The 13,112-nt window shown below is 45.6% G+C and overlaps 1 pseudogene; it reads left to right on the top strand.

Moving 5' to 3' along the window:
- Window positions 1-2,130: 2,130 nt before the first annotated feature.
- On the top strand, window positions 2,131-10,614 carry LOC116546441 (annotated as a pseudogene).
- The last annotated feature ends 2,498 nt before the right edge of the window (window positions 10,615-13,112 follow it).

Below are 13,112 nucleotides of genomic sequence, written 5' to 3' on the forward strand. Positions count from 1 at the left end.
GATTTATACTCTCGGGTCGCCTTACAGGGAAGCTGCGTGTGTCAATGCCCCTTTCCCCTCATGCGTCTGTGGCGCTGGATGAGGGGCCATCGCACTGCAGCGTGAGCGCATCTTCACTAACGGCATCTGCACGGACTGGGTCCCCAAATGTGATCATGTCCAGAGGTACTGGGGGTTGGAACTGCAACACATGAATTCTGCAGGGACACAATTCAACACACACATGTGCCTGGAATTTCTTCTGTATTCTGCTCAGAATATGCTGTACGTCTTAGATCTATGAATTCATACTTTTTCATCGAAATTAGAGAATTCGTCTCCATTGTCTGATAACGTCACCGTTCCTCTGCACCTCCGTGCTTGTCTCCTGGCATCCAGTCCAGTGTCTTCTCACGTCTATTTGCTCAGTCTCTGCACAGTCTCATTGCGTAACCACAGCTTCCATCTGCCCCAGTCCCCACCCTCCCCAGCCTCTCCACACTCAGCGTTCATTTGTGTTTTCCCTTTATTTATTTATTTTTTTTTTAGCAAAAAGGCCCTTTGATCTCTTTCCTATTTCTTTTGAACCCCATTTTCTGCCTGTGCCTCATACCCCAAGTCCAGCTGCTATGGAGAGGGAGAGTCCTTTAAAGCTTCCAGCTGATGGAAATTGTATCACTGGTAATAATGACAGCTATGAGTTACACAGTGCTACTCACATGCTAGGCACTTTTACATGCTTCACATATGCACATTTAATCTTCAAAGAATCCGATGAAGCAGGTCCTATCCTCATCCCCAACTCGGAGAAGAGGACGCCCAAGCACAGCAAGGGGCAGGGCTGTCCAAGGTCAAGTATTTGGACATAAGTGCTCCTGCCACAGGGTCCCAGAGGCCCCGTGCTCTCCAGAGCCTCTTCCCCAGAACTGTCTCAGGAAGTTCTCAATCTCCGCTTCATCTCTAGTAATGTCTCCTTTTTTCTTCCAAATATTTTTGTAACCAAGTTTTACAAAGGTCTTTGCATTTCTTTCTTTCTTTTTTTTTTTTTGAGACGAAGTTTCGCTCTTGTTACCCAGGCTGGAGTGCAGTAGTGCGATCTCGGCTCACCGCAACCTCTGCCTCCTGGGTTCAGGCCATTCTGCTGCCTCTGCCTCCTGAGTAGCTGGGATTACAGGCACGTGCCACCATGCCCAGCTAATTTTTTGTATTTTTAGTAGAGACGGGGTTTCACCATGTTGACCAGGATGGTCTCGATCTCTTGACCTCGTGATCCACCCGCCTCGGCCTCCCAAAGTGCTGGGATTACAGGCGTGAGCCACTGCACCTGGCCAGGTCTTTGCATTTCTTTTCAAATTACTAGCTTTTGACTTTGTGGACAATTTCTATTGTAGCTTTATTTTTTTCTTTCATACATTTAAATTGTTACGTTTATGATTTCCTAAGTTTGACTCTTTTTTTAAAACGTTCATGAGGTACAGAAAAGTATTGTTTAATTTGCAGCCTTTAACAGTGAATGTAAACATAAAGGCTGTAAATTCTCTTTGGTTATATCCCTCCAGTTTTGATAAAATTTAGTTTTATTATAATTAAGCATTAACTATTTCTTATTTTCACCCTAATTCTCTTTTTTACCATGAGTTGTTTTTAAAAAGTGCTGGAAAATTTCCAATTGTATGACAGTTTTTCGTTTTCTTATAGCTATTCATTTTTAAGTTGGTTGCATGTGTCAGAGGCTGTAGCCTGTATTACTACCTTTCCTTGAAGTCTGTTAAACCAGGCTTGCTTCGTGGCCTCGTAAATCAGCATTATTTTCCTCAAATGTTCTGTATGTGCTTGGGAATTCTATGTGAGGTGCATGAATGTACTAATGCCTTTAATTGGAATTTTTTTTTCAAAATTGTTTTCATATATTCTACATCTTTGCTAAATTTAAAAATCAGGCTGATCCATTAGATCAGGGGTCCCCAGGCTTCGGGCCTTTTAGGGCCTGGGCCCCACAGCAGGAGGTGAGCAGGGAAGCTTTCTCTGAACTGACAGCCACTCCCTGTCACTCCATGACCGCCTGAGCCCTGCCTCCTGTCAGATCAGCGGCAGCATTAGGTTCTCCTGGGAGCAGGAATCCTGTCATGAACCGCACGTGCGAGGGATCTGGGTTGCGGGCTCCTCGTGAGAATCTGATGCCTCATGATCCGTCACTGTCTCCCATCACACCAAATGGGACCCTCTAGTTGCAGGAAGACAAGCTCAGGGCTCACACTGACGCTGCATTATGGTGAGTCGTATAATTATTTCATTGCAATGTAATAATAAGAGATAAAATGCACAATAAATGCAGTGCACTCGAATTCTCCAACCCCGCCCCAACCCCCGTGCCAGTCCCTGGAAAAACTGTCTTCCACGAAACTGGTCCCTCGTGCCAAAAAGATTGGGGACCACTGCACTAGATAATGAGAGAACTGTGTTTAAACTATCCCAGTTTGATTATACATTTTCTAATATTTATTTGTAATTTTTCTGATGAAATGGTTTCTTTTTTAAAATCCTTAATCAGTGATGCTTATTTTGATACCCTTAATGCTTTCTGCTTTAAATCCATTAAATCTAATAGGTACAGCAGCTTTCTTTTAGTTAATATATGCCCAGTATATCTGTTTCTATTCTTTCTCTTTTGCTGATTCTAAATATTTACATTTCAATGTGTTCTTCTAAGAAACACACATTAAATATACACATATATAATCTGCAAATAACTTTCCTTTTAACCTGAGGTTTCACTTCACAACTTGGAAATGTATCGCTGTCCTTACTGTCCTCCACAAGGAACTCAGAGTCTTTTAGCTGGAATTCTCCTCCCCAATCTTCCACACCATTGTGTTGGCTTCTGCCAGGATTTTTATCTAAGCTGTTTTCACCCTCAGTATTAGTAATGCTTATTACTGTGCTGCTTATGTCGCCAGTGTTTACTTTAGACTTTTTAAATTTACGCAGAATTTGGGGCTCACTCTTCTTTCTCGAATCTTGGCCTTTCTTCTTGAAGACAATATTGCCTTCTACGCGACGAGCACTAAGAGACGGGGCAGTCAACCCTTCAGTTTCGGCTCATCTGAAAATGTCCTTGGTTTTGCCTTGTTCGTGAGTGATCACTCATCCTGATGCACCTCTGACCCCTCGTCCCATAGATGCTACTGGCCACCGTGTGGCAGGCATTGTTTTACGACTGGGGATTCCACGGTGAGCAAATCTGTAAAGAGTTCTTATTTCATGACATTTTATTGGAGGGAAGCATACAATAATCAGGTAAAAACAAAAATCAACATAAAATATTAGGCTGTGGGAAAAACTACAGCAAAAGAGAAAAGTGTAGAAAGCAGAGAGGGAGTGTGCTGGGCTGCTGTCTCAGGGGCCCGTCTGTGGGCGTTGGCCTCACTGAGGGCGATATTTCAAGGAGCCATGAGTGATGTGGGAGAGGCAGCTGTGTGCATGTCAGGAAGAACATTCCAGAGTGAGAGAGAGCTGTGAAAAGTGCGTGGTGTGTCTGAGGAAGAGCAAGGAGGCCGGTATGGCAGGGGTAGAGGAGATGCGGTCCAAGTGCCAGGAGCCAGGCCGTGTAGACCGCTGTGGAGAAGCCATTGGAGAATCTTGAACAATGGCTTGTCTCAGTGTGTTGAGGACTTCATTCCACTCCCACACAGTGTCTGCTGGAGGATCCGATGGTGGCCTAATTTCTTCCTTCATATGTGATATTTTTCCCTCTCTCTCTGCTTTTAAGAACTGTTCTGTCTCCAGTTACATTATGATATGTCTAGCTATGGATTTAATTTTGTTCATTGTATTGGGGATTTGTTGTGCACCTTAAATATAATCACTGTGTCTTTCATAAGCTAGGGTTGCCAGACTTAGCAGATAAAAATGGAGGATGCCCAGCTGAATTTGAATTTCAGGCAAAGAACAAATAATTTTTTTGTTATGAGTATATTCCATGTAATATGTGGGACATAATTACACTAATAAGTTATTTGTAGTTTATGTGAAAATTCAGATTTCACTAGGTGTCCTGTATTTTATCTGACAACCATATCAAGTTCAGGGAATTTCACGATTGCCTTTACCAATCTTACCTTTGCTCCATTCTTTCTCTTCCTGGACCTCCAATTATAGCTGCATGACACCACCTCATTCTAGCCTCCTTCCCTCTTCACATGTTATGCTTTCTTGTTACCATCTGGGTCAATTCTTCATCTGGTTCCTGAGTTATCTCTTCAGCGGAATATTACGTCCTATGTAATACATCACTTGGCCTCGATTTTGAAGATTATATTCATTTCATTTGTTCTTTTTCAAATTCACATAGAATTTTTTTCTCTCTAGTTTTAATTTCCTCCTTTAATCTTTAGCATATATTCTACAAACATTTGCCTTGACATCTGTGTCTGGCAGCACCGTGCCTGCTGTGTGGGGGCTCCACGTGGTGCTGGCTGCTGCTGCTCGTCTCTGCTGGTGCTTCCCCATGGTGTTGAGCTCCCTCGCCTATTTCTAATATGTGCTGGTGGCATGTGTTAGGTGACAATCCTATGGGGCCCGGTCTGGGAGAGTCTATACAGAAAGCTTTGCATTTGCTTCTGCCAGGTGTGCCAGGCCACCACCAGCCTGGGATCACTTCATGATAGCTTCTTAGTTTAAGGTGTCCCAGATACAGGTAGCAGAACTGTAATTCCTAAGGGTAAATGAGGGTCACTCTGTAGTGAGACATCCTGTGGAAAGAGCTCTGAGGGAGAAAGAAAGCTGTGCTCCCTGGTGCTCTCCATTTGCCGGCAGGGAGATATTTTCCAGTTCCCTCTTTCCTTGGACCTCTAACCTTCTGAGCGTGTGCTCTTTAAGCATGGACTCAGTTCCAATTCCCAGACAAAGCCCTTTGTCCTGTCCCAGCAAAGTGACCAAGGGCTGAGCCTTCCGGAGACTGCAGAGGACCCCAGGGCAGCCGAAGTCGGTCTGGCTCTGCGCTCCAGCACCCTCTGGGATTTGTGGCCCTTCACTGAGCTTCGCTGTTCATTTCACAGGGTTTTTGTGACTTTTTTGAGCATTCCTCGGTATTTGTAGTGGATGCGTGGGTGGGATATCCTATCTGCCCCATTGCCACAGCAGAATCAAGGCCGCTGTGGGGCATCTACTCCCCCGTGACAGGGCGGATCTCCAGAGAGGCCTCGAACCTGCTTTGACTCAGGCTGTCCTACGAGTTCCTGGCTCTCAACCCTTCTTCTTTTTGTCCTAATGTTTCATCCAGTGCAGCCATGTGTCTTGTTAGGATTTTTGCATTCACAGACTGTCATTTAGGCTCTGACTGGGCGTGTAGCGCCAAAGTGGACACAAGAGCAATCATTCTCTTGAGTGACCTCCAGCAAACATTCGACAAAGAAAAATTACGCTTGCTGGTTTGCAAAGGCCATGCTGCGTGATTGATTGTTAACGCCAGTCTTTTGAAAAAGAAAGTATTTCTGCATTTTATTTCTCCTTAAAAGGCCTAACGCTTTGACTCTCAGCTGGTCCATGTAGAACGTCTCCGATCAGTTAATCTTCCAGCAGGAATTCTAAGTTCTGTTGCTGTTCTTGGGTATATTTATCATACGTTCAACACCTCTGCCTATGGCTGGTATTTCAGGAAAAGAATCACAGAAGCCCCATTGTTTCCACTCCTTCCATTTACAGATGCAGTTGTGTGTCACATGCATGGTTCTTATAAATTCAGACAAATCAGCCAGGAGTCGTGCGCTGATATGTACCGGGCAGTGAGTGAACTCAGTAGCTCTCAGCTGTTGACCCAAAAAGGAGTTCCCAATTTCTCCAGAATTTTCCATTCGTATACAACAGGAAAACCATCTTCTACAATTTTGTGCTAAGAATTACTTTAAGGGGTAGAATTTTTCCTCAGTTGTCAGATTTTTCACCGTGTTCATTTTTCTTAAATGTATTTTGTGGGCTGGGCATGGTGGCTCACACTAGTTATTCTGGTGCTTTGGGAGGCCACAGCGGGAGAGTCTCTTGAGGCCAGGAGTTAGAGACCAGCCTGGGAAACATAACAAGACCCTGTTCCTACAAAAAATAAAATAATTAGCCAGGCGTGGTGGCATGTGCTTGTGGCGCTGCTCAGGAGGCTGAGGCAGGAAGATCACTTGAGCCCTGGGTTTGAGGCTACAGTGAGCCATGCTCACATCACTGCCATCCAGCCTGGGTGACACTGCAAAGCCTTGTCCCAAATATGCAAAGAGAGACACACACACATATATACACACTGTCCCTTATCTGCAGGAACTGCTAACCGTTGACAATACAAATAAAAAATAAGTGAAGATATTAAAAGAACAAATGGAGGCTGGGTATGGGGGCTCCCACGTGATGCAAGCACTTTGGGAGGCCAAGGCAGGCAGATCACTTGAGGACAGGAGTTTGAGACCAGCCTGGGCAACATGGTGAAACTCTGTCTCTACTAAAAATACAAAAATTAGCTGGGCATGGTGGTACATGCCTATAGTCTCATGTACATGGGAGGCTGAGGCAGGAGAACCACTTGAACCCAGGAGGCAGCGGTGGCAGTGAGCCAAGATCGTGCCGCTGCACTCCAGCCTGGGAGACAGGGAGATTCCATCTCAATAAAAAGAAGAACAAATGGAAACAAATCAATTCAGTTTACTTCGGCAGCTTTTCCTTCTGTTGCAAACACATGCAGTCAGCTGTGAATGTAGACCACATGCAGGTGCTGTAATCACATCCCTGACCCCACAATGAATTAGACGCAGTGCAGCAGCTTTTCAGCAGTCCCCGCAGTGACTTCCTCAGCGTCCAAGGGTTCTGTCTCCTGTGAAGGTGAATATCACTGTTATTCATCCCTGGAGGATGCGGTGGAGGGTGAATTATGGCTCTTTACTACAATTCATTATCCAGCTGAAAACTGCAAATCGATATGAAAATGTAAAACTGAATGTTTACCGTAGCAAGAGTCAAAAGCATTCAGAAGCAGAGGGCACCGACTGTGGGGTTAATGCTGGACCTTTGACCTCAAACAAAGGACTCAGAGAGTCAGAGAGTATATGGGAGGGAGAGGGAAATTTCAGCCAGGAAGATCACTTGAGCAAAGTTGGGAGAATCTACGTTTTGTGTCTTCATGAGACCAAGGTCATTCTGCCTAGAGCAAGATGTTCAAGTTTAAATAAAAAATGACAGAGCCAGTACAAAAACTCATGCTGAATATCAGTTCTTTATGGAGTGTGCCTCATCCTGTTCAGGTTGCCGCAGCAAAATAGCATAGACAGGCTGGCCTGTCCACAGCGGTGCTGGAGGCTGAAAGTCTATAATGAAGGGCCGGCAGCTTCCCTGTCTGGTGACGGCTGCTGCCTGGTTCGAAGACAGCGTCTTCTCATTGCAGCCTCACATGGTGGAAGGGGCGAGACAGCTCTCTGGGGTCCCTGTGGTAAAGGCACTGATCTCATCCATGGGGCTCCATCCCTATGACCCCGTCACCCAAAAAAGCCGTCATCTCCCAAAACTATTGCTTTGGGGATTAGGTTTCAACATAGGAATTTGGGGAGGGCACGGCATTCAGCCCATAGCAGAGCGGATCACTACAAAATATGTTTAAGCAGCTAAGTGACACACGTGTCCTGGTTTAGACATAGAAATTTACCAAATTTGCAAAGATACGTATGCATGTTGTTTATGTCCTAGTTGAAAGAGTGAAACACAGCAAATGTGCTCTCAGGTGTTCATGCAGTTTTTCTTCTTGAGTATTTTCATATAGTATTTAAGTCCCTAAACCTTTATTATAAATACGGTTGCCAGATTAACAAATAAAGATTCAAGTATTTCATTGAATTTGAATATCAGATAAATAGCAAGTAATTTTTGGTATAAGAGTATGTTTCATGCAATATTTGAAATACACTACTGTTAAAAATTATTCATCATTTATGTAAAATTCAAACCACTGGGCATTTTATATTATACCTTGCAATGCTAGTTATAAAGCCAGATGATTAGAAAATACTCTGTCTCTATAAATCTCATGAATATTTTATAGATTATTTAATCTCATTAATATTTTATAGATTATTTAGATATAACATGTTTCTAAACAGATTCAATGTAACATACACTTAAAAATGCATTTTACAGAAAAATTCTACCCTGTCGGCTCCAGAGAAATTGTGTTTCCCGATGGGACAGTGGAACGCTTCCAGGATGGACGGGAAGAGACCTTGTTTCCTGACGGGACAATCGTAAGAGAAAGGTTGGTAATGTCAGACGATGGGAATCCAAAACATCCCCAATTTTTGGTTTTTGTACTTAATAATTTCTTTAAATTAATTTAAAATTTTGTAAGCATTTAAGTCCTTGTATAAATAGTAGAAAATAATGTCATCGACTCTAGAAGTTTTGTCTTACGGCCTTGATTTGAATCCCTTATTGGAGACTGTGGGATTCGAATTGACTTTTAGGCCTTTACTTCCCGACATTAGCGTGTTTGCATTATAACCATAAAAACCCCTACAGTCGGCAGGTGCGGTGGGGCATGCCTGTAATCCCAGCACTTTGGGACGCCGAGGCAAGCAGATCACAAGGCCAAGAGATTGAGACCATCCTGGCCAACATGGTAAAAGCCCATCTCTACTAAAAATACAAAAATTAGCTGGGCCTGGTGGCACCTGCTTGTAGTCCCAGCTACTCCAGAGGCTGAGGCAGAAGAATCACTGGAACCAGGGAGACAGAGGTTGCAGTGAGCCAAGATCACGCCACTGCACTCCAGCCTGGTGACAGAGTGAGGCTCCATCTCAAAAAAAACAAATCACTCCAGTCTTCAGTGTGTCCCCACCTCAGACCACGCGGTCTAGAAGCCCGAGTCAATTGCAGAGCACGTGCACACCAGTGTTTAAGGCACACCAAGCAAGCACTCATCAGAGCTGCTATTTCAATGCTGGTTTGTGCAGAGAGTCAAGATCCACGCAGCCGCCTGAGGGAGAGCGTGGGAAGCTGTTCTAGGTCTTCCCTTTCTTTCCCAATACCCAAGTCACCACGAGCTCTGTGGCTGTGTCTCCTCACTGCCCCACCTCTGCCCCTCTCCCAGTTCTGTGGCCCCAGCTCTCCCCTTTCTCTCCTGGCCAATTACCTTAGACTCCCCCAGCTTCCTCACAGCAGTCAGAATCTTCCCTGTCACGTCCGGGGCCACTGTTCTGATATGATTCTATGTGTGTCCCTATCAGTCCCTGTGTCAACCCTGCCATCCCTCCCACCATCAGATCCAGCTGTCAGCACAGCCTTCAGCCTGCAGGTGGCTGACTTCATGCCCTGCCTCCTGGCCCTCCCCACCTGCCCTCTCTCATCCACACCCAGCTTCCACCAATGCCCTGAGCCCACCCGGCACCTTTCCTGCCCCTGTCTGTGGCCTTCTGCACCTTCACCTACCGAGATTTGGAAGGAGGGCTCCAGACCCGGGTGGAGGCATCACCCTGTGCTCCCTCACCCCCCCACTGGCCTCCACACTGGCAGCACTGGCCCTGGCACGGGCCGCCTGACCACGTGGTTCTCCTCTCCCAGGAATGGAGACAAAACCATCGTGCTCAGCAATGGGCAGAAAGAAATCCACACGGCCCAGTTCGAGCGGAGGGAGTACCCGGATGGCTCCAACAAGGCTGTATTGCAGCGACTGTCAGGAAACCAAGTACGCGTCCGGGAGGGTTAAGACCAAAGATGAAGCTGGAAAGTTGGTCCTGGACATGAAGGAGATTCGCGCTCAGCACGCAGCATCACATGGGAAATGCCGACCACAGTTTCTTCCTAAAACAGACAAAAACTCATAATAGGTTAGCTGCCCAAATGCCCAAACGAACTTAGAGAGCCACCAAAACTTTAGGACTACCCAAGCCATCTAGAAACTGCAAGGAAAAAGGCATTCTCTCCTGTATTTAGGAAACATGGTTATAGCAGCATCCCTCAGAAAACAGGAGGCTCACAAAAGAACGACTTTAGTGCCAGGGATGGCTTTCACCTTAAATGATACTGTGCATGCGTCACTGTAGTCCGCAAGGTTTTGGTAATGCGATTTAAAGTAACTCGAGAACAATGAGCTATCTTGGCTGTGAAGGAAAAAAAGGAATTCTACTATGATGACAGTGGATGGAGGCCTTTTCCCTTCAGATCAATGCTAAACCAATACAAGGCAGTTTGTCAGGCATAACTGGCAAAACAAATCCATTATTAAAAAGCCACTTCGGGTTTGGGTGAAAAAATGGACCTGCCTATTGCTTTGATTATTTTGAATCAGCTTGTGCTGAGAATCATCACTGAAGCAAACAGAATGCTACACCCCTGTACTGAACAAATGCACTTCTCATAATTCGTGGGAGATCGGGGAAGAAACGAACGTGCAATTTGATCAGGGAGCCACGCTCAGGCATCAGATCACCTGCCTGCCGGGAAGTTTCCATTCAATATAATCTGCAGTGCACGCTCCAATAGTGATGGATGTCAAGCCTGTCATCCAAATAAGATGAATTCCGTGTGCGCATTCAGCTGGAAGCCCTTCGTGGAATATACATTCTGCAGTATTGGAAGTCAGTACAAGCTCATTAAAACAACATTTCCTACTGATTTACAAAAAGCCAGAGTTTACTTTTCGTTGTTAACAATCTCCTGAAGGCTTCGCATTAGATGTACAATCTGATTAGATTTATTACATTAATTTTGAGGAAGGGGGTCTCTATCAACCTATTTGCAGGCACATTTATATGCAAATTGTACACAAGCACATTTTCTTGGTCGAAAAGGCAGCATGAAGACAATCACGAAACAACGACCGAGTATAACGGGCTGGAAGGTGCGGTGAGTCACCGCCCATCTGCGCCACTGTCTACTGTCACCTTGGAAGAAACTCTCTGCTGACCGCCACTTCCTTTTCTGGAAGTGATGTTTCATTCCCTGCACGGCTCAGGGATGCTGTGGGGATGGAGGAGAAGGGACCAGCCACAGAGTGGTCCCATCCGTTCCACCGGGTGCTGCTCCTGAAAGGCGCCTCGGATTGAGCCCTCCTCCCTCTCCCGAGTGGAGTCCTGCATGGCTCCACATGTTCCTAAGGAGCACAGGTCCCTCTCACAGCACGGCCCCCAAGTTTCATGGGCATCAGGCTCAGTCTGCCCCTCCCGCCTCTTCTCTCCTGACTCCCAAGGCCCACATCATGCAGAAGACCCTCCTTTAGGTCAGCCTGGCTTCCTCTGACTCATAGTTCCTTCTGCAAACCTTCCTGGGCTCACACACCCCACCCCCAGGCCAAGGCCCCCAAGGGCTCCCTGATCCCCGCACCCCTCAGGTCCTCCTCACACTGTTTCCCAATGACCTGGGGACCTGCCCGTCCCAACCTCGACAGCGTGTTGAGGATGGAGCTCAGTCACCTTCACCTTCGCTCCCCAGCATCTAGAGAGGAGAGTGGAGCTTCAGAGGCTGTGGGGTACACAAAGAGGTGAGAACATGGAGAGGAGCCTCGTGAACCCTGATTATTGGTGTTACAGTGAAAGGGACTTCAACGTGGAGGCTGACTCCCAAAAACGAGGGCTTCGCTCAATGTTCAGATGACCAGATTCACCTTTGAAATGGCCTTTTCTTGGACACTTAAAGATAGATTCTAATTAGATTAAATTTCCTTAAATAGTTAATACTGCACTTATAGGTTTAGCATGGCCGATTCTTTGGAACAAACACTTTACACAAGAGACACAAGCCAACAGTTAAGATTATCACCTCCTTTTCCCAAACCTCCACTTTGAACCTGTTCTACAGCATTAACCATTTCTTCCTTATTCTACATTTTCCATACTCTCCTAGAATCATTACTATAATTTTATTTTGTGGTCATTTCTACGTCTTTCCCTGCTTTAAAGAAAAAAGCAGAAAGCCAGTAGTCAGTCTTGAGGTGGGTGTGGGTGTCACAGGGACGGTGCTACTCCCTGGTGATTCCTCCTCGGCATCTTGCATCAAGTCACTGGGCATCGAACTCCGCCTCTTACGGTTGTGCTACACGTGCAACGTTAGCATTCTTGCGTTTGAATGAACGCTGTTCACAACGGTTTTAGTTTTTTGCAAGCTGGGCTCAGGCCACATCATGACTTCCATTGCCTTTGTGAGATCTTCTTTTCCATTAAAAAATCTAAGCATTTAAGTTTTTTTACTGCATTTGTATAAAGGTGGGTATATCAGTTGTGCATGTTAAAACATTTTCTTTCAGTACATTTTTTTCTTCTGATTTTTAAGAGAGATTAAAACATTTTCGTGTGCTCCTAAAAGTATCGTAGGCCCTCATGTGCCTGATGGAGATGCTGGCCCTGCCTGGCATCTCGCCTTGCAGATTTGAGTCTCCCCTGCCTGGAGTTGCGTCACGCGTGGTCCTGCTGCCCTGAGATGTCAGCGGAGCTGTGTCTGGTGCTGGAAACATGGGCATTCTTCACCTCCCGCACGGGCAGTGCCGCCCCGGAGAAGGTTCATCCTCGAAAGGCAGGCTGGGGCTGTGGGGCAGCTCTCTGGGGTCACGCTCGGGGGTCCTCAGGGGTCTTCGGTCATCTCTGCCGTCAGGGTGGGCTCTATTTTCTGCTCTTGGCTCAATGCCCACTTTTCCCAGCCTACTTGGATTTCTTGTGCTTTCCCAGGTTTCTTATCTGCATCTGCATATAGACACAGTTTATATCTATACTTTAGAAGCAGACAACAGAAGGAATAAAACCACATTCCCCATTTATTAAAGGGAATGAAATTAAATGTGTTTTAGAGTCTTTTATCACAACTATCTTTGTATATAACTTTTTTCTTCTCAATATCATTTTCAATTTGTACTTCATTTAACCATATTTCATTATTTACTTTTTGTTAGGAATTGATTCTCAAATGATCAGAACTTTTCTGTCTTTGTATCTCTTCCCCTGATATCTGTGGATGCATCCTAGCTTGCTGGGAACATGGTACCCGGCAGGCTGCATTAGTTCCTGGGGCCGCTGTCTCACCTAACAGGCAGACCTTGGGGATCTGTGGGTTTGGCTCCAGGCCACCACAATAAAGCTCACAGAGCAACAGAGCAGGTCACCCTAATATTTTGTTTTCCCAGT

Source organism: Sapajus apella, unplaced genomic scaffold (genome assembly GCF_009761245.1).
Source record: "Sapajus apella isolate SASKATOON/1434 unplaced genomic scaffold, GSC_monkey_1.0 scaffold904, whole genome shotgun sequence".
In the NCBI taxonomy this organism is placed as follows: domain Eukaryota; kingdom Metazoa; phylum Chordata; class Mammalia; order Primates; family Cebidae; genus Sapajus; species Sapajus apella.